Here is a 24567-nt window from a genome sequence, read left to right as displayed (position 1 = left end):
TAGAACCAATTTCTTTATATTTGCCACAGTAAATAGATCATCAGACAAACATGACAACATAAAATTCATGTACCTTAAAGAACTATCTACATAAATTCCTAGCTAATGCTCACTATAAATAAGTTTCTTTGTGTTAATGTAATCTGTAAGGTCATTTTTCCAGAATCACTGTTTTGGGACTGATAAATATTTACAGTTTATGAGCCACCTGCATTTCTTTTCACCTCCTGTTTCCTGAATGTCACAGCCCTGTACAGAATTGAACACATAGGCCTCAGGTCTCATCTCTAGGCTGCAAATTCCACTACTAACCTGGTGTAGGTGTTGTGCTAGCTGTGTCTCCTAGACAGCTATAGACTTGGAAAGTCTTTGTCTAGAAGGCTGGACAGGAACTTAAAGAGTAGAATCGAGAGACATGACGGAGAGAGGCAAACTGGAGGAGAGCTGAGTTCTAATCCTTGCTTGGGTAATTGTTCTCTTTGTGACCTTGGACAAGTCACTTAAAACAATCTGTCCCCAGCTTTCTCCTCTATAAAGCAAAATGATTGCCTCAGTATTCTCCAAGAGCCCATACTTCTACAATTTTGGTTTCTAGAGTTGCAATTATCTGTATTTGCCCAAACTAGAGTGTCTATTTGTCTGGAACTTTGCAGAGGTAACACGTTAGGCTTCCTGCCTCTACATAGCATTATTCTTTAATTTGAGGTACTTTGACAAATTGTGTGTTTCCCAAATATCGGTCTTTCCTTATGAACTTCAGATTTGTGTCACACACCCATACCATCTTTATTTTCATTTTCTAAAAACTTTTCTTTGAACTGACTTACTATTTTTTAAAACTCAAGTTTGTTTCAGAAAATACTGTACTATTTCATTAAAGGGATACAGGGGTATCAATTGTAGCAGAAATAACCACAATTAAAGAAAAGAAATTGTTCAGGGGCAGTAACCCTGAATTGCTGCTACAAAGGCCCAGACAAGTAGAACTTTTAGGCCAGGTAATCAGCTGTAGATGGAAATCTAAAAACCATTCCAGTGACATTATCCTTAAAAAATTAAGAAAAAATATAAATGCTGTCTTAGTTACTTTTTTCATGGCTGAGACAAAATACCAGACACTCAAAGTTAATGGAGGAAAGGTTTATGCTCACGGTTTGTAGAGGTTTTAGTCTGTAATTGGCTGGCTCCAAGGTAGGGTGATATGGCACAAGGTAACAAAAGCAGCAAGGGACCTTAACAGTGTCTTTCTGTTTCTTTTTATCTTATCCAGACTATGTAGGTCCAGTAGCATTCACATCCTTTATCCTAATGCCCTTGAGGCTAGCATTGGACCATGAATGAATTCCATTGTCACACACTCTAGATCTCACTCCCTCAGAAACAGCACACCCCCCGACCCTCTGTGACCACATGAGACTTTGAGGGGATATCCTAGACACAAACCCTAACAAATGCTTTCAGTTGAACTGAGAGAATTCATTGCTAGTGATAAGACACGCTAACAACAGTTCTTCAGGCCAAAAGGAAATGACAGTATATTACTACTTGGATCTTTAGGAAAAAATGGAGATCAGTTCCTGGCATGTTAGCTGCTTTCCTATTATAAGGATTCTTGTGATTAGACTGGGATCACCTAAACAACCCAGTATCATCTCCTCATCTCAAAATTCTTAATTAAGTCACATTTGCAAAATCCTTTTTGTTATCTATATTAGTCAGGATTATCCAGAGAAAGACAACTAATACGAGACAGACGGATGGATAGATAGAAAGACAGGTAGATAGATAGATATTTTATTATTGGAACTGACTCACAAAATTATGGAGGTTGAGAAATTCTATGATATACCACCTGCAAGTGTAAGGATTAAAAAAGCTCATGGCGTAATTCAGAGTCCAAAGACCTAGAGGGAACTCTGACATCCAAGGGCAGAAGATAGATGTCCCAGTTAAATAAGAGATTGAGAGAAATGACACTTCCCCCACCTATTTTTTCTGTCTGAGTCCACAATGGATTGGATGATACCCACCCTCATTGGTGAGGGCAGATCTTCCAAACTCGGTCTACTGATTTAAATGGTAATTTCTGGAAACACTCTCAATGACACATCCAGAAACCATGTTTTATCAGGTATCTGTGCATTCCTTCCTTAGCTCAGTCAAGTTGACACATGAAATTAGTCATTATATCATCTAAAGCAACATCTTCACAGGAACCAAGGATTAGGACATGGATATCTTTAAGGGTCATTACTCTGCCTGCCTCACAGTGGTCTGCATATAACTTTCCCTGATAGAGTGCATTCACACAGGATCTCAGGACCATGAAAGAAGGGCATATGGGGCCCTTCAAATCCAACAGTCAAAACTACTCCCTGAGGCCTGTTGCCAGCCTCCAGATCCCCTTCATCAGCGTATTTCCCCAGGACACCTCTGAGAATGATCTCCACTTTGATCTGGTTTGCCCCACTCCTTTCTGCTGTGTTTTCTTCTGCTTGCTTATGAATGGGGCCGTCAGTATAGAAATAGGCAAGGACACATAGTAATTCTCCTTCTTTGTACTCTGCAGTGCTATGATCCAGAGAGGCTTCATAAATCTGCATTAGTGGTGGTTCCATCCTTAGTGCTTTCGTGGTGAGTATTGGTCAGTTTCCCCCAAACCAAAATCCTGATGCCCAAAGTGAATTGAAAATCTCTGGGGCTCAGTGGCTGACGCTGGCCCTGCCCTTGTGGTCTCCTTGCAGCCAGTGGTACCTAAGGGAGAAATCAGAATAGAGGGGATCAAGTTCTGTTGTTACTATTGGGCTTTGGAAACAGCACGGGTGTGGTAGACTAGAAAAAAAAGGAGAGAATGAGCTCCAGGAAGTCCAAGAGTGAGAGGAATAGTCAGGGCCAGTTCTCAACCAGGGCTGCATATTGGAATCTCCTGCAGAGATATAAACAGTGCTCTTGCTCAGCCTGCACTGCCAGAGATTCTAATTCAACTTGTTCAGGCATCAGAACTTTGAAAGCTCTCTAGATGATTTTAATGTTCAGCCTGAGCTGAGAAACACTGAATAAGAAAGACAAACCAGGCTGTGTCGAGAGCCCCAGAAGTGGTGTTCTCGTCCTCACAGAAGCTATCTACATTAGGCCCTTACCAATTTGACCCGAGGGTCTTGTTCAAAGCATATACTGATTAGGCAAGTCTGGGGCACGGTCTGAGAATTTGCATTTCTCAAAATCTTCCTGCTACTGCTGGCCCATAGATCACATGGGAAGTAGTAAGACTCTCCTAACTCAGTTTATGGAAAAGACCAGAGGGGCTGATTTGGAACCAGGATCAAGTTGCCTTCTTCCGGGTCTGGAGAACACTGAACTTCACATACCTCTGTCAGGTGAAAAGGAATCAGCTTTGGAAGCCATTAGTGAAAACAAAGAATTGAGAGACTATACAAAAGTTATCCAGATTAGCAACTGGGAAAAAAAATGATAATTGTATGAATCAATTATAGCAATTCCTTATTGGCAAAATCAGCATAAGGTATTTATTTGCTTAAGGTGCCAAACTCTATGTGAGTTCATCTTATCTAAATATCTATAGATGCATATACACATATACAGATGGTCCTTTCCTTAGGATGGTTCAACTTAAGATTTTTGACTTTATAATGCTGTGAAAGTGCTACACGTTCAGTAGAAACTGTACTTCAGATTTGGAAATGGGATCTTTTCCCTGGGCTAGTGTTATGTTGGTCACACATCCTTCCTTACTTGAGATAATGGGCAGCGGCAGTGATCCACAGTTCCCAGTTAGTTAGTTATGTGATCGACAGCAGAAACAACCCAGACCCTACAGTGTTCAGTGCTATAAGCAGGGCTGTTTGGCTGGTTAGCAATACTGACTACATATTTTTTTACTTATAATATTTTCAGTTTGCCATTGGTTTATTGTGATGTAACTCCATCGTAAACAGAAGAGCAGATGCATAAACTTGGTCTTGGCTCAAGGAATCAGACCAAATCTCTTCTAGTTGAAGGTGGTCATTTAAAGCCAGGCACACTCAGGTGGATATGTGTGTGGCTCTATGAACAGGGTTATCTCTGGTTGGTGTGTTACCACTACCAACAGATTCCTTCCTTTTCTTGCCCTCTTTTCTCCTTCCTCCCTCTTTTCCTTCCTTCTTTCTTCTCTCCCTTTCTTCTGTCCTCCCCTCACTTCATTCCTTCTTTTCCTTCTCATCTTTTCTTTTTTTCTTCACTACTTTCTTTTATTTCCCTCCTTTTCATAGACATTCAGTGGGGTCCCTTAAATTTTTCAGTCTCCAAGAATTTGTCCACCCTGAATCAGGGGAAATATTTCAGAATGGTTAATTCTTGAAGCTGGGCAATAGAACAGCAGGAAAAGTTGCTGCCAACTTTAAGAAAGTGGGCTCTGCTAAAACTTCTACCTTCTGGGAGAGGACTGGCCTCTCTACCCTTAGCTCATTGTCCTTGGACCTTTACAAACTTCATTTTCTTCACTGATTAAAAAGGTTAATTATACTCTTTTTAGAATCGATACAGGTAATACAAGGAAAATGTAAAATTGTTAATGAATGCTACTGTTGCTGTTTTTGCCTCAGGCAAACTCTCATCAAGGCAGCAAAAGGACTAAATGAAGTACAAGGAGGACTGTGACTTTATTTTGTCATTTACCTGACCCCCTGGTAAACCAAGATGGACTGGCAAGAAGAGGTACTAAGGCTGCCAGGTCCTTTCTGGTGAGTATAAGACTGGTACTTATGAGCTCCAACTGGTCCCGTGCTGATGGCTGTTTGTCATTTACTGCAGCTGAGTGCACAGGCTTTTCATGACACACCCTGATTGATGTGTGTTTGGAATATGATATCTATTGCTAATTTGTCTGCTTGCTACAATGCCACTTTATGAAAACCAAAATGAAAACTTAAATTGCTTGAAAAAATTACCACCCAGGGATGGTGTTTATTTGGATAGAAGCTGGTATCAGAGAGAAATAATGAGTGTGCATAGGACACCAAAACCCTGTCATGTCGATGGCCACCATCCTCACTAGCAGAGACATCTGAGGAGGCTTTTCTACTTGATCTTTTTTCTTCTAGTTTGTATTGACTTGAAAGTCCATCCTATGTCTGAAAATACCAATGGCAAGAAAACATGACATTAGCCTGAAGATTATAAAATTGAATGGAGCTTATGCCTTTCTTATGTTTTCTTGTGTTTGTCTTTTAGAAAGGTAACATAATATAGAGGAGTGAAGAGCATCTTTGGATTATGATTGCAAAAATAGATTATGGCATTGATTATAAACTCTATCACATGAGTGACAACTAAACAAGATGTCCATATGATTATGGGGTACCTGCTTAGGAGCTGCATGAGGGCTTGTTCAAATGTAGATTCCAGGGCTCTGTCTTCGAGGGTTACAACTTAGTGCAACTGGGGTTGGGTCTGAAATTGTATTTTAAAATTTCTGGTGGGGGATTCTTCAGTGAAGCTAGATTTAACACATGGAGGACCACACAGGATATGTGGTCTCTGGTAGCAAGCCAAACAGCTTTGGTCAAATATGATTGATTGACAACCAAATTAGATCAAAGGGGCAGTGAGTTTTAGGAGAAAAAGTAGTGATTCCAGAGAAAACAGCTGGAAATTTTTGAGTGCTTGTAATGGGTCAGCCACTGGGCTAAGTTCTTTAATCCTCACCACTTATTTACTTGTTTATTGGTTTTAGCAAATGAGAAAACTTAGGCACCTTGGCCAAAGTGTCACACTTACAAGCATTGGAGAGATGGTTTAACTCTATGTCTGTGTAACTCCATTGTTCAAACCAAAAAGATAAAAGAGAAAGAAGCTGCTTTGACTTCACGAAAGGCGTACATTTTTGCTTTGGAAGGAGTTAAATTTATTTCTATACAATTATTGCAAAGGTCTGACAAAAGGATAAGATGAATTTTAGGTGCTATAAAAATTGTATTATATTATAAAGGATGAATCTTGCTAACTGTGGTTCAAACAAAGAAACTTACAAGTAAGGAAAATCAGATATTAATGATCTCTGTAATTAACTTAATTTGGTTGACACCAAAGTCCAGTGTATTTTCTGGTATAGCTTTAAATGTCATAAATCAATATTTTAAATATAATATGACCTATATATTTTTTCTGCTTCATTAGCTTATGCTAGCCTAATAAAACCTGACAATGGAACAAAAGATTTTCCTTGTGGTGATATTTTAATTGTCATAAAAATGTCATATAAGATTAAGGGGCCAGCTGAGTCTTCATAGTTTCTCAGGGACTAGAGAAATCATGAAAAAATGCGCATGTTATTTCTTGGATAAAATACTGGCCATGATTTCTTCCACAATGTTCTTTTTCCTTTTTTTTTTAAGGTTTTCATGATGTTATAAGACTTCTATTTTTTTTGTCCCATTAATTTTATTGGTACATTTTAGGTATAAAATACATTTACATACATCATTGAGATCTTGTACCATTACATGAGTATCTTGGTTCTTATTTTTCCCCCTTCCCCTGCCCTCCCTTCACCCCCTCCACCCTTCCCTATTTGCAAAGATTTTGTTTCCATTTTTTCTATTTTCTCATATTTTTTCTTTTCCCTTCTTTCATTTCCCCTACCCCATGCACTTCCCTTGCTCCTTTAGACCTTTACATCCTATTACACAATATCAATTATACATTTTTAAAATTACAATATCAAGATCTAGGAGACATTACCACAGATTTTACAGAATTTAAAAGGATATAGAAAGCATATTTCAAAAATCTGCTTTGAAATAAATTTGACAACTTCTAAGAAGTACCTTGGAAGACAATTTAATGTCTACAGGAAATACAAAATTTGAATAGCATCTATTAAAGAAAGTATATTCCTAGCTTGAAAACCTACCTATATGACAACAGCAGGCTCATATACATTTTAACTGATAAATTATATCAAAGAATTAAAGCAGAAAAAAGAAGGAACACTTCTCCCCTCATTTTAGGAAATCAACATTGTGCTAATCCAAACTGGATAAAGATAATAGAAGAAAAAAGTATGAACACAGATAGAAATTTGTTTAACAAAACAAACTATTAGAAGTCAGATCTGGCAGTATGTAGAAAGTGGTTTTATTATACGGATGGCAGTGTTGGTTTAGCATTGGAAGATCCACCCCCAAAAGCCATCATTTTAACAGAAAGGAAAAAGCCATATGATTCTGTCAGTAGTTGGAGAAAAAGTATTGGACTAAATTCTACAGCTGTTCATGGTAAAAGCTATCAGGAGACTAGAAGTAGAACAGAGCCTTCTCAACAGATCAAAGACATGTACTCCATACTTCCAGCAAAAACGCCTTATATGAATGGAGAAGATACAATGCTTTCTCCTTAAGGTGGGGAACAAGGGCGTATATGCTTACTCTTCATCTGTCCATTAATCTTTGAAACATAGGCCCAAACCAAAATAGTCTGGCAATAAAATGACACAATTAGGATAGGATTGGTAAAGTTGAAGCAAAAATCTTTATATGTAGCTGAAATGATCATCTACATAGAAAATACTAAGACATCTCTAGGAGCCCTGAGAACTTGTACTTGAATTTAGCAGGGTTAGAAAACACAAGGTATATATAAAAATTCAGGTCTATGTATACTTGCTATAAATGAAGAATTGGATATTGAAATTTAAAAGTTATGTAGGAGTACAAAGGACCTAGAAAAGTTAAAAAAAACTGTTGGGAGACGTTTAGTACCTAATTTTAAGACTTCCTCTAAAGCTACAGTAATCAAAGCAGTGTTGGTGTAAGGAAAGACATATAGATCATTGGAATAAAACAGAGAATCTAGAAAGAGAACCACACATATATGGTCCACTGAGTTTTGAAAGATTATTTAACATTAACATTTTATAGAATATAAACTCAATTCAAGAGCCAAGGAAAAGATAGTGTTTTCAGCAAATGGCACTAGAACACCTGGTATCCATATATAAAAAATTAACCTCAACCCTTTATTTCCATACATACAAATAACTTGAAAGGATCTATGAACCTAAATATGAAAGCCTAAAAGTATAAAACTTTAAGAAGAAATTATAAGGGAAAATGTTTATGAATTTAGAGTAGGCAAGAACTTCCTAGGATACAATAAACATGATGTATAAAAGAAAAAAAATTGATAAATGAGATTCCATCACAATTTAGAACTTTACATGACATCATTAAAATGAAAAGTAGTCCTTAAACAGACCGTATTTACAATGCACGTGACCTATGACAAGAATATATAAAGAACTCTTACAGCTCATTAATGGACAACTCAATTAAAAAGTAGACACAAGAAGATGATAAATAGCCACTATAGCACAAGGAAAGGTGTGCAACTCTAGAATCAGAAAAATACTAATCATGAACAATAACAAGATTGAATTATACACTCATTAGGGAGATGAAGTTAAAAGTTTTAAAAGCTTTGTCATGACTTTTTCTTTTTGTTGGATTCTCCCCCTTTGCTTTTAATTTGTCACGCCCAACTGATTCATTCTGCTGGGCTTCCTGGGGTTGTGATCCTCGTTGTCTTTTCCTAGGGTATTGTCTAAAATTTTTTGGAGTGCTGATTTGGTATTCATGAAGTTCCTAAGGTGTTCTTTATCATGAAAGTATCTTATTTCTCCATCAATTTTGAAAGATAGTTTTGCAGGGTACATCAGTCTGGGTTGGAGGCTGTTTTCCTTTAGGGCTTGAAATACATCACTCCAAGCTCTTCTTGCCTTTAGAGTTTGCACTGAGAAGTCTGCTGTGATTCTGATGGGCTTTCGTTTGTATGTGATTTGTTTCTTTTCTCTCACTGCTTGTAGAATTTTGTTCTTCTGTTGTGTTTCTGGAATCCTATTATATGCCTATGTGTAGAGTTTTTTTGATCAAGGCTAGCTGGAGTCCTATATGCCTCACTTATCCGTATGTGAAGTTCTTTCCCCCTGCTTGGGAAGTTTTCTGCCATCACTTCTGTGAACAGCTTTTTTATGTCATCTGCACCCTCTCCTGTTTCTTCATTGACTCCAATCAGTCTTATGTTATTCTTCTTTGCATCATCTAGCAGCTGCTGGATTGATTTCTCATGGTCCCTTACAATTTTAAAGCAATTTTTCTTTTCCTGGTCACTAATTGCAATCTTATCTTCTATATCTGAGATTCTGTCCTCACATTGGTTCATTCTGCTGCATAGGCTTTCATTGGAGTTTTTAATCTCCTGGAAATCTCTTTGCATCTGTTTTATGGATTCCATTTGTTTCCTATCTTGGGATTCCATCATGTTCCTCAGATTCTCTATTTTTTTATCTGTGTCCTCTCTAGATTTATTAATCATGACTTGCACTATGGGCACAATCTTTGCTGTTATCTGAGAAATTATTTCTGATTTCATTTTTCTCAGATCCTCTTTTGTTACCAGTTCAGGTAGTCCAGGTTGTTGAGTATCAGATTGTTCCATCTCATTTCTCTTTGGGGTTGCTGTAGGTGATCTGGAAGTCTGTTTTTGAGGTGTGTTTATGTGTCTTCTCATTTCCAGTGTGGGGGGTGGTGCTTCTGGTGCCCGTGCTGCTCACCTTCTCTGCCCTAGGAGTGTGGAATGGCAGTGGGGGAGCCTCTTCCTGGTCCCTGGGATTGGCTCACCTTCTCTGCCCTAGGAGCGTGGAATGGTGGTGGGGGAGCCTCTTCCTGGTTGCTCCACAATGTTCTTTTTAATGTGAATTTGGCAAATATAAAGCCATGAATTATCCTAATTCCCAGAAATAATCTTCCAAATGCTTACATGTGGCTGCATCTCCTCCTGGAGTCTATTGCCCAGCAGACAGAACTGGTCTCCATGGACTGGGTGTCAGTTTGTAGTGGTTCCAGCTCCCTCCTAGCTGCCCCAGCTCCCGGGTCCTGGAGACAGCACCTCCTCACCTTGATGTTTCAGTCACAAGGAGGGTAATAGTATCCTAGTTCAGACTCATTTCTCTGACCATCCTTGCTCTACTCTGACCTCTACAGATTACATTTCCCAGGATCCCTTTCCCACTAGCTTTCAGCTAGTTTCAAAGAATGGCAAACCAGACTGGACCTTGGAGGGTGGGAGGAATACCAGGATATTTCTCTTCCTCCTTTTGCTTGAGTTGTGTCTTCTTTACTGTGTTCAAATGTAGCTCCATTAATAGTTGCCTCTGCATGGTCCTTGATCTGTTGTCTTGTCTTCCTCCCTCCTTTAATCTCCAAAGTCTTCAAAAAGCTGATGTATGGGTACTTTTCCTTCCTTCCAGCCTTCCTCACCAGCCTTCTCACCAGCCACTCTGCCAGTTGACCCTCTTGTTAAATGTGCATTGAGGAAAATTCTCCCCAACTGCCTTGTCACCCAATTCTATGATGTCTCCTCAGACTTTCAAAGTGCTCCATAATGTCGACCATCCTCACCTTTCTAAAAATACTCTTTTCACTTCCCTGGATGCTCTTGTATTTGTGATGATTCCTATGGGAGTGGCTCTTCAATCTGTTTACTGATTCACATTACTGTTGGAGTGCTGGATACTTCAACTAAGCATTCCACATACTTCTGACACTCAATTTCTTTAAAATGGAATCTGTAACAAGACAGCTAACTCACTGAACTTTGTCTCTGTTAAAATCCCAGTGCTAGAGAAGGTATTCAATGAAAATTTTGTTTAATGGATTAATTAATAATTATATCTTCATGAGATTATAAAAATTCACATGCACTAATAAATATGAAATGCTTAATAAACTACCTGGCATCACCATGTGACCAATAAATATTAGGCAAACCATGATATATGCAAGATGGAGAAAGAGGAGGAGAAATGTAGACTGGAAAAGAGAGGTTGGCAGTAGATATGAAAGATCTTATAAAGAAGATGTATTAACCCATATTCTGGTGTTATAACAAAACATGTGAAGCCTGGGTAATTTGTAAAGAAAAGAGGATCATTTGGTTCACAGCTCTGGAGGTCCAAGAACACAGTACTAGCCCCCACTCAGTTCTGGTAGGGTCCTGTTGGCTGTATCACAGCATGGCAGATGGCGTCATGACAGAAGCACGTGTGAGGAGAGATCATGTGGCAAGGCAGGAAACCACAGAGTGGGAGGGGCAGACTTGTTCTTTTGACAACAGCACAGTCTCATGGGAAGTAACCAGGGACTCATGAGAACTAATTCATCTTCTCAAAGGGCAGGGCTCCCAGTGACTAAATTACCTCCCATTGGGCATGTTATGGCTGTGTCTAGATGTCCCCCCAAAGCCTCATGCAATCATAGGTAGGGCTTTTTCAGAGGTAGCTGGATCTAGAGTATGTGATGCTAGGATTAAGGGTGTGTGATTATTAAATCAATCCACTGATTGGTTTGGCACCTGCCCTAAATCCGGTAGCCTAGATACAGTATAAAAGGGGCAGAAAGAAGCTGCTATTGTCACTTGGACTTGCTGCTTGAAACTTCTGCCTTTTGGCTGCCATGAACTATTTCTCCTCTACAATGCCCCTCTGCCGTGCTGCACTGCCTTGGAGCCAGCCAACTATGAACTGAAAGCTGTAAAAACTGTGAGCTAAATAAACCTTTCCTCCCTTAACTTTGAGTGTCAGGTATTTTGTCTCAGCAATGAAAAAAGTAACTAAGACAGGGTGCCACCTCTTAAAAGTTCCACCCCCTCACAATATCTTCACACTGGGGATCACACTTTCAGCACATGAACCCTGCAAGGACTTATTCAAACTATATAGTAGAGATTGACCATATACCTGGTTATCTATCTAGAACTTGTGCCATTTGAAAAGCATACTATTGTTAAGCTCAGAGAAATGTCATCACTGGGTGTACAGTTGGCAAAGCAGGATATGTGAGCATCCTAGCCATAGCACCTTAAATAGTTTTGATGTAGTTTTGTAGGTTCTGGGAGACTCTGAAGGGCTCATTGAAGTCTCTGGAGCCTTTTTTCCTCATCAGTAGTCTGTTTACCAACAAAATACCATAACTCCCTCTGTTATTTAGTAAAAAATATTCTCTAGGATCTTTTTCCAACTCTGTAAACTTTATTTTTTCCACATTTTCTTAACTTGGGAATGGGTACATATAAGTATCATATCTTGCTCATTTTTACTCCCTCTTCTCCTTGCCCTTCCCACTCCCCCTTTCTCCAGACCCCCTTCCCATCTCCACAGAGTCTACCTCTCTGTTTCCTATCATCTCTCCTTTATTTCCCTCTTTACATTATATATATTTTTGGTTTCTTATATAGGAGAAACCATGCAGTATTTAACTGTCTGTGTCTAATTTATTTCACTTAGCATTATGGTCTCAAGATGCATCGATTTTCTTACAAATACTTCAAATTTATTCTTCCTTATGATGGAGTAATGTTGTATTGCATATATATATATATATATCACAATTTCTTTATCCAGTCATCTGTTGATGCACATATAGGTCATGTCCAAGATTTAGCTATTATTAGTTGTGCTGCTATAAACATGAGTATGCATGTATCACTGTAATATGATGACTTTAACTGTTTTTTCTAATTTTGTTTGAGACAAGGTCTCATTATGTAGGTCAGGCTGGCCTTGAACTTATGGCAATCCTCCTGCCTCAACCTTCCGAGTGCTGGGATTGCAGGCATGCACCACTACCCCTGGCTTTGATGACTTTAACTCTTTTGGGAAGATACCTAGAAGGGGAATAGCTGGGTCAAATGGAATTTCTATTTTTAGTTTTTTGAGGAATCTTCATATTGTTTCCATAGTTGTTATACTAGTTTATGTGTGGAATTGCTGAGCCAGTTTAGTTGAGCGTCTCTTACTCAGGTTGACACAATCAATCAACCATCACAATTTCCATCAACAATGTAGAAGCATTCCTTTTGCCCCACTTTCTTGCCAGTATTTGTTGTTTTTGAGTCTTTCGTGACAGTCATTCTCACTGGAGGAAGATGGAACCTTGGTGTTGTTTTGATTTGCATTTCTGAAAAGGAGAATGGCTCGATTTCATGCATTTCTCACTTTTTGTATGATTAACCACCAGTAATGCTTGCCTATTTAATACGGCTCAGAAACTACTATTTGCAAAGACAGTTTAGTGGTAAGTGACATGCAGCTCTTTTTTGAGAACTGAGTCATGGATTTCTTTGCTATTTCTCATCTATTTCTAGCAGAGCTTTCACTTTTTTTTACTGTAGAGCAGAAGGCTTTTTATCTTCAAAAATTAAAGAGTGTATCCAGAGTCATTCTTCATTACTACCAGAAGAAGAAACAGTGTTCCGACCTTTCATATCTATGCTCCTCCCTCTGTTTATCCACCTACCCATCCTTTCTATTAATACTTCAAGTACCTACTGTGTGTCAAATATTGGCCTGGTCTTGCCTCAGCAGTATTTGTAATACTGTGGCCTTACCACTGAAAATAGCATTGCTTTCAAACCTGTCTTTTTGCAAATTACTGGCTGCTGTACCCTCACAATCAGTTTATCCCCAGTGAGATTCCTGGACCACCAAGGCAGATTTTGCCACTTCAAGCCTAGCCCTTTTCCCCAGCAATTATTTAGCAGTAGGGGACTCGGTATAGAGAGTTTTGAGTACTGGGGTAGGTCTAGAGCTTAATTTGGGGTAGAAGAAGCACTGTTCTAAGTTTTCATACATTCATGCATTCATTCATTTTTGATGGCTAGATATTTTTCGGCACGGCCTTCATTTTCTGTCCCTCCAGTTTCTCTGTCTGGGCTCACAGTAAATTGCTACTGGTGCTGTTGTTGTCTTCATTGAATAACTTCCATTTTGAAGCTGGAGCAAAGCCCGATGACTCCACTTTGTTCATGTTTCCGTGGTGGGTTCTCTCTCTGTCACATTCTCATGACTTGGGGTGAACTGGAGGTGGACATGGAATGTATACATTTAAGAATTTTAAATTTAAATCTGATTGACTTTAACGATTAAACTTTCTTTAACATTTAAGACTTAAAAAATTAAAAAATATTATTGAGCATTTCCCATTCATGATTTGCTTAATTGCTTGTGTGAAAAGATTTAAACTCAACAGGCTCTCTGCCAATTGTGCTTTACTTCCATTAACCTACTTTCAGTTTCTAACATCTGCTCCCAGTGCCTGATTCTCTCTTGTGCCTACTGGCCTTTTCCTCACCACCTGGCCCCAACTCGCCACTCCATTATTTGGATATGGCTTCTTGTCAAATAGCTGCTTATGCCCTGGCACTTTCACACACATGTGTGTGCACCTACATTTCAGACCCAGAGCCTTCTGTTGCGAAGCTATGCATATGGCAGGCAGATACACTTTTCAAGAGGATCATATTCAATGTTGTTGTTGTATGAAGTTCACTGGATGATGCTCGATCAAAGGCTTGTTTCCTGGTCCCTGATTCCAGCATCTCTGTTTCAATGAAATCCTGTTCAGCCCAGTTGGAATTTTCTTTAGCAGTTGGGGACCAAGGAGAATCAGGATAAAGACAATGCTCAGATGATTCTTAATTCTTATGTATTAGGCATTAGAGTAATTGCTTTCACTAAATTCTTAGCTTAGTGACTGATCAGGTGGCTTGAGTAACAATTGCATGGTGTTTATCAATAATAATCACAATAATCATAATAAGTTACATTTTTTCTGGAATCCTAATGGTATCCCCTTGATATAGATTATCCCATGAATACATCCCTGGAAGCCAGAAATGTGGCCAAAATAGCCCTCAGAGGGAGAAGACATGGAAAGCCTGGCTGTATCCCCCTGCCTTTTTTTGCTTTTGGCATTTGCTTTTCAAATACACTTTTCAATTTTATAACTTTTATTTTGAATAGGTTAAAACTTAGAATTTAGAAAAGTTGTACATAGTGTCCCTGTTACCACCTTCTTTCAGCTTCTCCCAATGATGATGTCTTCCATAAAGATAGTAGATTATCAAGACCAGGAAATTAACATTGGCACAATACTATTAACATATTATTACATGTGTGTATTTTTATGAAATTTCAGCACATTTGTAGATTCAAGTAACTATCACAATCAGGATGCAGAATTGTTCTGTCATAAAGAAACTCCCTCCTGTTAACCCTTGATAATCCCACCCTTCCTTCAACCCTGACTAACCCCTTGCAGCTGCTGATTTGCTCTCCTCCACTATAATTTTGTCACTTTAAGATGGCGATATAAATGGATTCATATAGTATGTAACCCTTTGAGATTGGCCTTTTCACTCAGCACGCCCTTGAGATCCATCCAAGTTGTGTGTATCAATAGTGATTACTTTTACATCCTTTTTAAAAAGAGAAATACTTTCTTGAACACCCCTACCTGGAATGTTCTAATTTCTCGAACTTTTGCTCATTTCTTTGGCATGTAATGGGCAGAGTCCTCTTTAGGCAAAGCTAATCATGGGGCAACCTGGGATCTTGGAGGTTTGTCATCAGAGAGACCCTCTGGCTTCAACCAACCTCTTACTTTTCATCCCAAGTGCATAATTTCCCTCCACCCTGCATCTTTTCTTATCCTTAGTTCCCAGTTGTCTCATGTTCTTAGCCCTCGATATTATAGCTTGTGATAAGGACTTAGGGACAATTTTTTTATTTGAGAGGTGACTAAAGGAAACAGGAATGAGGGAGGGAGTGGGAAGAGGGAGGAAATAAGGGTAAAAAACAATAAAAAGAGCCAGGATGTAGCTTAGCAGTACAGCGCCTGCCTGGCAAATGTGAGGCCCTGAGTTTGCTTCCCTGGTACAAAAAAAAAAAAAAAAGAAAAAGAAAGAAAGAAAAAGAAAACAATAAAAGTGTATTAATGGGTGGGTTTCAGATGTGGAAGCCTGAGGTGCAAGCCCACCAGGAACCCCTAGGGAATCATGTAGAACACGCCTCCTAATTGCTGCTGTGAAATACGGGAGGTGGAAGCCCTTACTAACTCCCATCCATCCTTAGATCAAGGTTGTCCCAAGCACACTGATCCCTGTTCTAGGCAGTTTTAGTGACCTCTGGCTCTTCAGAGAAAGCTCTGAGGAGACCAGATGGAGATACCCAGTGTAGGGCTGAGGAAAGATGCCATGTAATAATCGACTCCTTTGCTGTATGTAAGAGGAGCTGGCTTCATTTGCACGTTCTCTGACAACCCGCCCAACATCCCTCAAGAGGCTGCCTTCTGGCTTGTACACCTCACTGACGCGTCTGCTCTCCAGAGTTGTTCATGCAACTGACTTTGAAAGCTTGTAATTATTTGGAAGAATTTTATCTATGTAATTCAATTAATCTAGATGTGCTTTTAACTGAGTAGCTTAAAATAATTTCAATAATTATATATTTTAAAAGTAAAATCCTTTGTGAGAGTTCTGAATCTTTCTCACTAAAAAAACTGAAGTTTTCTTCCATAGACTCGAGGTCATTCTGCCCTCCAAGAACGATCCCTGTACTAATCCCAGTGTCTTATCCAAGTTCCCAAACAGCCCCCTCAGTTTTTTGTACTTGCTGCCCATTGCTGCTCCTGGATGATGTGTTTATCTGCCTTGCCTGTTGACCTTCCATGTCATCCCTGCAGTTCTAATCTCTTTTTATCTTGGGCTGCTGGCACAGGGCCCTATACACAGTAGGGACCAATCAATGTCTGTGGCTGATGTCGGGGTAAGGTATGAAGGAGGTCTAGCTTTTCCACTTGGTGTTGGTTTTGCTTCTGGTGAAGCTGCTCAAGACAAAGCTTCTGCTTGGCAGTGTGAGCCATGAGGGATTACAATCAGCTGCGCCGTGTGTCCAGCCACGCTTGCCTCTGGTAGTTGGGGATTGGGACAAGTGGCTTTGGGGACTAAGATCCTGTCAGCGAAAGGGAGGAATCATGATATAGAGAAAAGAGCAGGTATATGGATATCAGATTTAAATCTCATATAAGTGATTCTATGGAAGTTTCATCTATACTCTTACCAACACTGGAAAGTGAGTAGCTCAGTCATGGGAAGGAGAGTCAGGTCCTGACACAGCCAGCATGCTCTGCTTCTCCCTGGCATCATTTGTGGTCTCATGGGTAAGCATCTCTTAGACCTCCATCTGGCTAAATGGCTGTCATAACTTTCTGTTTCCTCTGTTAGTAAAACAGAATAGGCTTTGTCTCACTGATGTCGTGCTGTGTAACAAACTAGCTCCAAATTTAGAATCTTGAAACAATCCTTATTTCATACAAGTTCCTGGGTTAGGAGCTTAGGCAGGGATCAGATGCATGGCTCTCCTGCTTCAAGGGTGGCAGCTAGGGTCACTCATCCCTAGGCTACATAACCTGGGATCTGGGCAGGGCCAAATATCCCTGAAAGCTTCACTTATGTGCCTGGGGCCTTGGTGCTTCACCACTAGGTCTGTCCTTCCTCTCCCTCTTTCTCCTGCTCCCTCTCGGTTTCTGTGTAGCTGGTTCAGTCTTCCTTGAAGCATAATGTAAAGGCTTAGGCTCCTTCTAATCAGGGTAGTCAGGCTTCTAACATTTCTAATATGGTGGCTGATTACCAAGTGGAAGGACACAAAATCTGTCAGTGTAAAGCACTGGTCTCAAAAGTCGCAGGAAGTCTCTTCTACCACATATTTTGGCAAAGCAAATCACAAGACCAGCCCAGATTTGAAGGGAGGGGAAGTAGACTCATCTGTTGCTGGGAGGTGTGGTGTGCACACATGGGAGGGAAGAACAATGGGGAGCCCTCTCTGGAAGCCAGGCAGCATACTCAGCTAATTAGCCACAAGGATAAGCTTGACCAAGGGGAAGCAATGCTAGATTGTTTAGGAAAACACAGTGTGGCCTGGTGGGACAGAGCCTAGCCATTTTCTGGAGAGAGAGAGTGAGAGAGAGAGAGAGAGAGAGAAGACTTGAGGGAGTTACAGAACAAAGCTTAAAAGAGAGGATCTGTGACAAAGAGCAGAAGCCATGAAAAGCCACAAGTAAGCCGGAGTCCCAGGGTCACAGACATGCAGTGAGAAGGGAGATTCTGAGAGGCAGCTTGTGATGGAGCTGAGAGAGGCAAAGAGAATTTTCATCCTTGCTGCTGACTGGAGGCTGTCAGGACCTAGGATTATTTCCTGTCAGCCCATGTGTACTATTCGATATCCCTTTTACCTGCAGTAAGCAAGCCTATCTCTTTTTATCATTTCCTGTGAAATGTCTCAAAAAATGAATTTGAATCCCAGATCTGCCACTGATTGGTTTTGTGTTTTCCCGCAAGCTACTTCTGTAATTCAGCTTTCTCATCTGAAAATGAGTAGAATAATTATGCCTTTGTCATATGGTTGCTTTGAGTGTTAAATGATTTATATTAGAAGGATTAACATATTTATAAGCTCGTGGAATAATACTTGATGTAGGAAGCACTGTCTAAGTAATTGCTAAATAATAAAAAAGTGAGCTAATGTAAGTGTCCTGGGTTGAAAGAACACATGAGGATTCTGCTTTGGAAGCAAACACAATCTTTTATTGAAAAAAAGACATTGTTTTCTTGGATAATCAAGGTAGATCTGTCCTACCATGCTGCTATTGCATGCTACTGAGCTAAAAACATATATCCTGACAAATCTGGAGCCAAGTTGTCTACAAGGGGCGATGAAACTGTGGATATTGTAAATCACGTAAGCTGAAGCGTCTTGATCTTTATCAGGAATTTAAAGCTTCTTTGAGCTTGCCCCTTTTTTCCATTCCTTTTCTTCTTGCTTACTTCTCTCCTTCTCCAGATAACGCAATTTATAGAATTGCCTCAATATGTGCTGGTTGACAGGACACTGTGAGTGGAGAAGAATGCCAGAGAGACCTGGTTGTAACCTGTTGATTTATGCTCAGTCCACTTCACTGTCACTTTCTGATTTAACATCAAAAGAACGGATTATGAATGCAGTCATGCTGGGCAAACAAATATACTGTTGCAAATGACTTTGCAGAATTTTTTTTTTTACTCTGTCCATGTAGAAAATGAGCTAAAAGTGGCTCTTGGTGCAATCATTCAAATGCTTTCGGCCCCATGCACCATATGTTTGCTGCATTTTCTTTTATCACATGTGATTGTATGTTACAATATACAGCGATTCCAAAGGGGAACCAGATGGCTGCATGTTCCCAGCTCAGGATTCTCAAGCAGAGAGGAAGTGGGAATCTGGGGCTATATTTGGTTCTGTTGGAACTGACAGGCTATCAGAGGTGATAATCAGAGGTATTTAAGCAGGTTGGCATTTACCTTAAAGAGCTTAAGTGCTCAATCAAGTCTGAATGTGTCTTTAATGGGCATATCTTTTAAAAACTGATTTAATGTATTCCTTCACCACTGCTCAATTTGAATATATTGAGAGAAGCAATATTTTAAACTAGTCTTTCTTTTCAAAATATACACGTTTCAGAAAAGGCAAATAATTTCTTGGAAAGATAGCTCAAAATATGGCCAAATGATTTTTCAACCATTTCTTTCTTAATGTTTGGGAATCATTAGCTCAATAAAAAGGCTAAACTGGAAAGAAGAAAGTAGGAAGGGAAATGAAGTGGTTTGGTGCAGTAGTTGCTTATGTTCTGCCTCCAGCTTCATGGAGGTAAAGACATTTTGTGCCTAGAATTGAGATAGAACAATAACAATTTTGTGTAGTTGTTCATGCAAATTGCACAATCTTTGTTACCTCTCTTATTTCCTCTGCAATAGGGTAAAAATTGCAAAAATTTCAAAATGAAAAATAAAAGTAAACAAAATCTATTGCCCCTTCACTGGACTCTACTGATTGTGCTGCACTCAGGTTATTTCAGTTACAAGCACTATGCCCACCTGTCCTGTACAGTATTTGTTCTGTTGAAAATTGGCCATGGTCTCAGTACCCTGGGGATAATACAATTTGAGAAGAAAGCACATAACTGAAAACAAAAAAAACCCTATAGCTGGGAAGTAGAGGAGCTGGGATTTGAACACCATACTGGCAACAATGGCTGTTAAGGTGTTCTTAATGCTGAGGTCCTGCTCCACCCTGTGCCACCCTCAGATACCAACACTTACTGGAACTGCCTCCATTGCCCATTTCCTGTCTCCTTCTGCCCTTCCCTTGGTGATCTCAACTATACTCACACTTCCTCTACCTCCTGGTAGGGTTTGCCTCCTCTGTCCCAGACCTCTGATGATCCCGATTCAGGCACCTAGCCTCTTCCAGAAAGCTCTGTCTGCAATCCCATGGGCACATTCAACTCAAAGTGACCCAAACTGGACTCAGCCTTGCCCACCCTCTTCCCACACCTGCCCTACCCTTTAATTCCCTTTATTGCTGGTAGTCTTGTTACTCATTCCATGCTGCACGAATATTTTTTTTCTACAACAGAATTCTGATTTTGATGTTCCCTTAATCAACTCCTTTAGGAGAGTCCCAGGATACTCAAGATGAAGTGCAAACATCATAGCAGGGCCTGGGAGACCACTCACCCGCTAACTTGAGCTTGGCTTTCCTTTCTTCTCTCCATGGGGATTGGTTGAGCTAGCCTCATTTGACTTCTTTGCCATCTGTTAAAACCAGCTTGCACTTTTACATTGATTTTCATGTATCTTCTGAGTAGCTCTGTCCTTTCACCTCCTGCCAGTCATTTGTTTAGAATACCACACATACTGGCAGTTCTTATTTATACCCTTCCCTAGGCTATGAGTTCTTATATCCTTTAGGCAGTGCCACATGAGGTTACAGTGAAGGAACCATATCCTCAAACGAATTAACATATGGAGAGCAGTTCTGCTTGGGGATGGAGCAGGGGAAGGGAGTGTTGGTGGCATAGGAGGCAGTGGGGGGAGTGACCAGCGTGGAGAACTAGCAGTGGGAGTTCGTTCTGAGGCCTCAGGGACTGAGAAATAGAGGAAGGAACAAAGGGCAGGAAGTGCTCAATCTGCTGCAGGGCTGTGACCACTCGCATCACCTATGACATTTTTAAGGCCATCATGTGACATGGGTTTTGCTCCCACGGCAAGCACTTCCCTGGAATTGCTTTATTCAGTCTTCACAGCAATCCTAGAAGTTATTTACTTGCGCTAGCTATTTTTAAATTAATTAACTATGGTTCATATTCTATAAAATTCACCACTTAATGCACACAATTCAATATCTTAAATTGTATTTACAAGATTTTCCAACCATCACTACTACCTAATTCCAGAATATTTTTATCACCCCCAAAAGAAACTCTGTACCCATTCACAGCCACACCCTCTTTCCCTCACCCTCAGCTCCTGGCAGCAAATAATCCCTTTTCTATCTCTGATTCTAGACATTTCTATAAATAAAAATATATAGCATATAGTCTTTTATGTCTGGCTTCTTCCATGTAGCATAATAATTTTTTTTTGGTTTAGCATAATGATTTTGAGGCTTATCTATGTCATGGCATCTTTGTTTTGGTATTTCATTTCTTTATATGGCTGAACAATATTCCATTATATGGATATGCCACATTTAGTGTATGCATTTACCACTTGATGGACATTGAAGTTATTTCCACTTTTTGGTTATTTGTGAGGATAGCTGTCACAAGTCCTATTTTATAGGTGAAGAAACTGAAGCTCAAAGAATGTTTTAGTCAGTCAGAGAATACCATGTAGTGGGTGGTTGAAGCAACAGAAATTTATTCCTCACAATTCTAGGGGCTGGGAAGTCGAAGATAAAAGTGCTGACAGATCTTGTGTCTGGTGAGGACTCACCTCCTGGTTTGTACAGCAGTCTTCCGGTTGAGTCTGCATGTGGCCCACGTGAAAGGAAGCTGTATTCTAACTCGTACAAGGGGATGAGTTGTGCTCACGAGAGCTTCACCTTTGTCATTTCATCTAATCCCAATCACCTTCCAAAGGTCCTATCTCCTAATACCATTGCATCAGGGGATAGGGTTTCAACATATGAATTTGGGGGGCCACAAACATGCAGTCCACAGCAGAGAGTTTAACTAGAACACAATATTAGAAGCATTGCTTTTTGAATCAATTAGCCTCATTACTTATTAGTCATGTTACTATGGGCAAGTTATTCATTCTCTTTAGTTGCTATAGTCAATATAAAGATAGCAATATCACCTGAGAATTCAGGTTGGTATGAGCACACTTGAGAGTACTATGAAGGAGTGATCTATACATATTAGGACTTCCATAAAGAGTGATAATGGTGCCCTGTGAACTTGGCCCTTTGTCAATACCGACTACTAATTTGAAATGAACAAATGAACAAAAAGAGTAAAATTTTATTGTGATTTAACTATATATTAGTATTGTTAGATTACTATTTCCTCTTTCATTACAATACAATGTACAACTTTTCTAAGAACCAAGTGTGCATTTACAATTACCAATAAGTTTTCCCTTTTGACTTATTTTTATCAATAATATTATTAATTTTCTATATTTTCAAGGGAAAGAAAAATACAACATTCAAATATAATTTTGGCTGGGTGTGGTTGCACATGCCTCTCATTCCAGCTATTTGGGAAGCTGAGCAAGGGGATCACAAGGCCAGCCTTGGTAACTTAGTGAGAACTTGTGTCAAAAAGAAGTAAAAATGAGCTGGAGATGTAACTCATTGTTTCCCAGGTTCAATCTCCAGTAATGCATATATATATATATATATATATATATATATATATTTTTTTTTTTTTAATGAAATTTGGGAGAGCTCCTTCTTTGAGCAAACACATAATGTATTCATAAAACATTTTGCTTTGCTTTCATTTGAACCTTCATTTAATTTTTTCTTAAAATGAACTCTAAAATCAATCACACAAAAATTAAAGACATCAAAAATTCTACTTTTACAGAAAGGACTAAGAATAAATCGATCATCTGGTGTTCTCAAGGTTTCTGCTTAGAGAGAGGCCAAGTCTTAATGGGAAAGTCACTATCATGGCCCCATTCATTTTGCAAGGAATGAACTATAGGTCAGGGAGTCACGGTAGGGCAAAGGGAAATGTCTTTGAAAGAACTCATCGGATGTCACTCAGGGATTATTAATTTACTGAAAAGTCTACCTTTGGCCTAAGGATTTACTGAAGTTAGAATGTGCTGGCTGTCTCCTTTGAACCCTGCATCTATGCCTCCAGCAGAATGCTGGCTCACTCCTGGGCTGTGACCTTGAAAATCTGGCCTACACTATCACCAGTTTCCGTCTCTTGTGAGGTTTTCTCTACAGCTGATCATGACATGATTCTACTCAGACTCTTCAGTAATATCAGAGTTTCACAGATAAAGAGGAAAGAAAAAGAAAAGGAAAATAAAACAAAAAAGTATGAAAAAGATAGGCTTTGTAGTATTTTGTTGTTCCACTGATCATAGAAATCATTAGAGCTTTTTAGCCAAAGGAGATGATTGCTACAAAGGTCACTTACCAACTGGTGGGAAATGAGATGTGCAGCGGGGAAGGAGGGAGAGGGTGTTAGGTAGCTTACTTAGCAATATCACTCAATAGGACATTTTCATTGATCTTGGCTTCTAGCTTTGATAAATCCTCTACTTATCTATCCATGTTTTCTATTCTCATACAAGTTGTTTATAGGTGTATTTTTCTGTTAATGTCTCAGTTGGTTTGTATTTATCTACATAGGCACATAAAGAAATTTTTAGCAAATTCATAGAGATGCAAGATATAATGGTAGTTGCTTGATGTTGGGACAGGTGGGGATGGAGAGTTATTGTTTAATGGAAACAGAGTTTTGCAAGATAAAAAAGGTTTTGGGGATGGATAATTGTGATGGTTGCACAGCATTATGACTCTACCCAATACCACTAAAATGTATACTTAAAGATGATTAAGATGGTAAATTCTGTGTTATGTGTATTTTGCCATAATTAAAGATAATTTTAAAATGATGCTGCCAATTCTAAAGCTGTTAAAGATATTGTTACAAAACACCAATTTCAAAGGAAGTATGTTAACTTGATGCTGTATATTACTACTCCTGCCACCTTGTATCATTTTAAAGCATAAATTACATAAGAATGCTATAGTTCTTTTCCCAAAGATGTAATTATACTTGCATGAAAAGTTGAGTGTAAGATTTTTACACTGATGCAAGTTTTTTCTTTTTTTATTAGTACATGTCTGCCATACTTTATGAATATATTCATTGTGGGAAGGTGATACATACACATATCACATCTTAATCCTTTTTATTTAAATTTTTTCTTAAATATCCATACAAGAGATCTCTTTTTGACACAACTAGCCAAAACTTTTATGGGTTCCACGGACAATGAATTCATCTGATCAGTTGAAATTAAATTTAGTGAATATGGTATGATACAGTCGTTATTCCTGATGGCCTAGCTGGTCATTTTTAAACCCTTGATATTTCAACAAGCCATTTAGAGACCTGAATTAAATGGTTCTCAAAGTATGGCCCTTGACTAGAGCATCCATATTGCTTGGGAACTTGTTGGAAATACAAACTTGGAAGTTATTCGAGATATTCTGAATCAAAATGAATAATTGATAATTTGAAATAGGAAGAAAAGGTCCAAAGGTGTAGGGGTGGTGGGAGGGGAAGGGGAAAGGAAAGAAGGGAAAGGAAAAATTATGAGAGA

The 24567-nt window shown here is 39.2% G+C and overlaps 1 long non-coding RNA gene across 1 annotated transcript in view; it reads left to right on the top strand.

Annotated features, from left to right (window-relative positions):
- The window catches only part of LOC110346981 (uncharacterized), a 52484-nt gene that overhangs the window by 17983 nt on the left and 9934 nt on the right, over window positions 1-24567 (top strand). The window contains exons 2-3 of the long non-coding RNA XR_002391288.2: window positions 2570-2634; window positions 4605-4742. This is a non-coding gene — a long non-coding RNA (uncharacterized LOC110346981). The remainder of the gene's footprint in view (window positions 1-2569; window positions 2635-4604; window positions 4743-24567) is intronic.

Source organism: Heterocephalus glaber, unplaced genomic scaffold (genome assembly GCF_053883595.1).
Source record: "Heterocephalus glaber isolate CG9 unplaced genomic scaffold, H.glaber_assembly_v1.0 deba00001594, whole genome shotgun sequence".
Classification (NCBI taxonomy): Eukaryota; Metazoa; Chordata; class Mammalia; order Rodentia; family Bathyergidae; genus Heterocephalus; species Heterocephalus glaber.
Note: the sequence above shows the minus strand (reverse complement) of the source record. Positions and strands in the feature narration are given on the sequence as shown.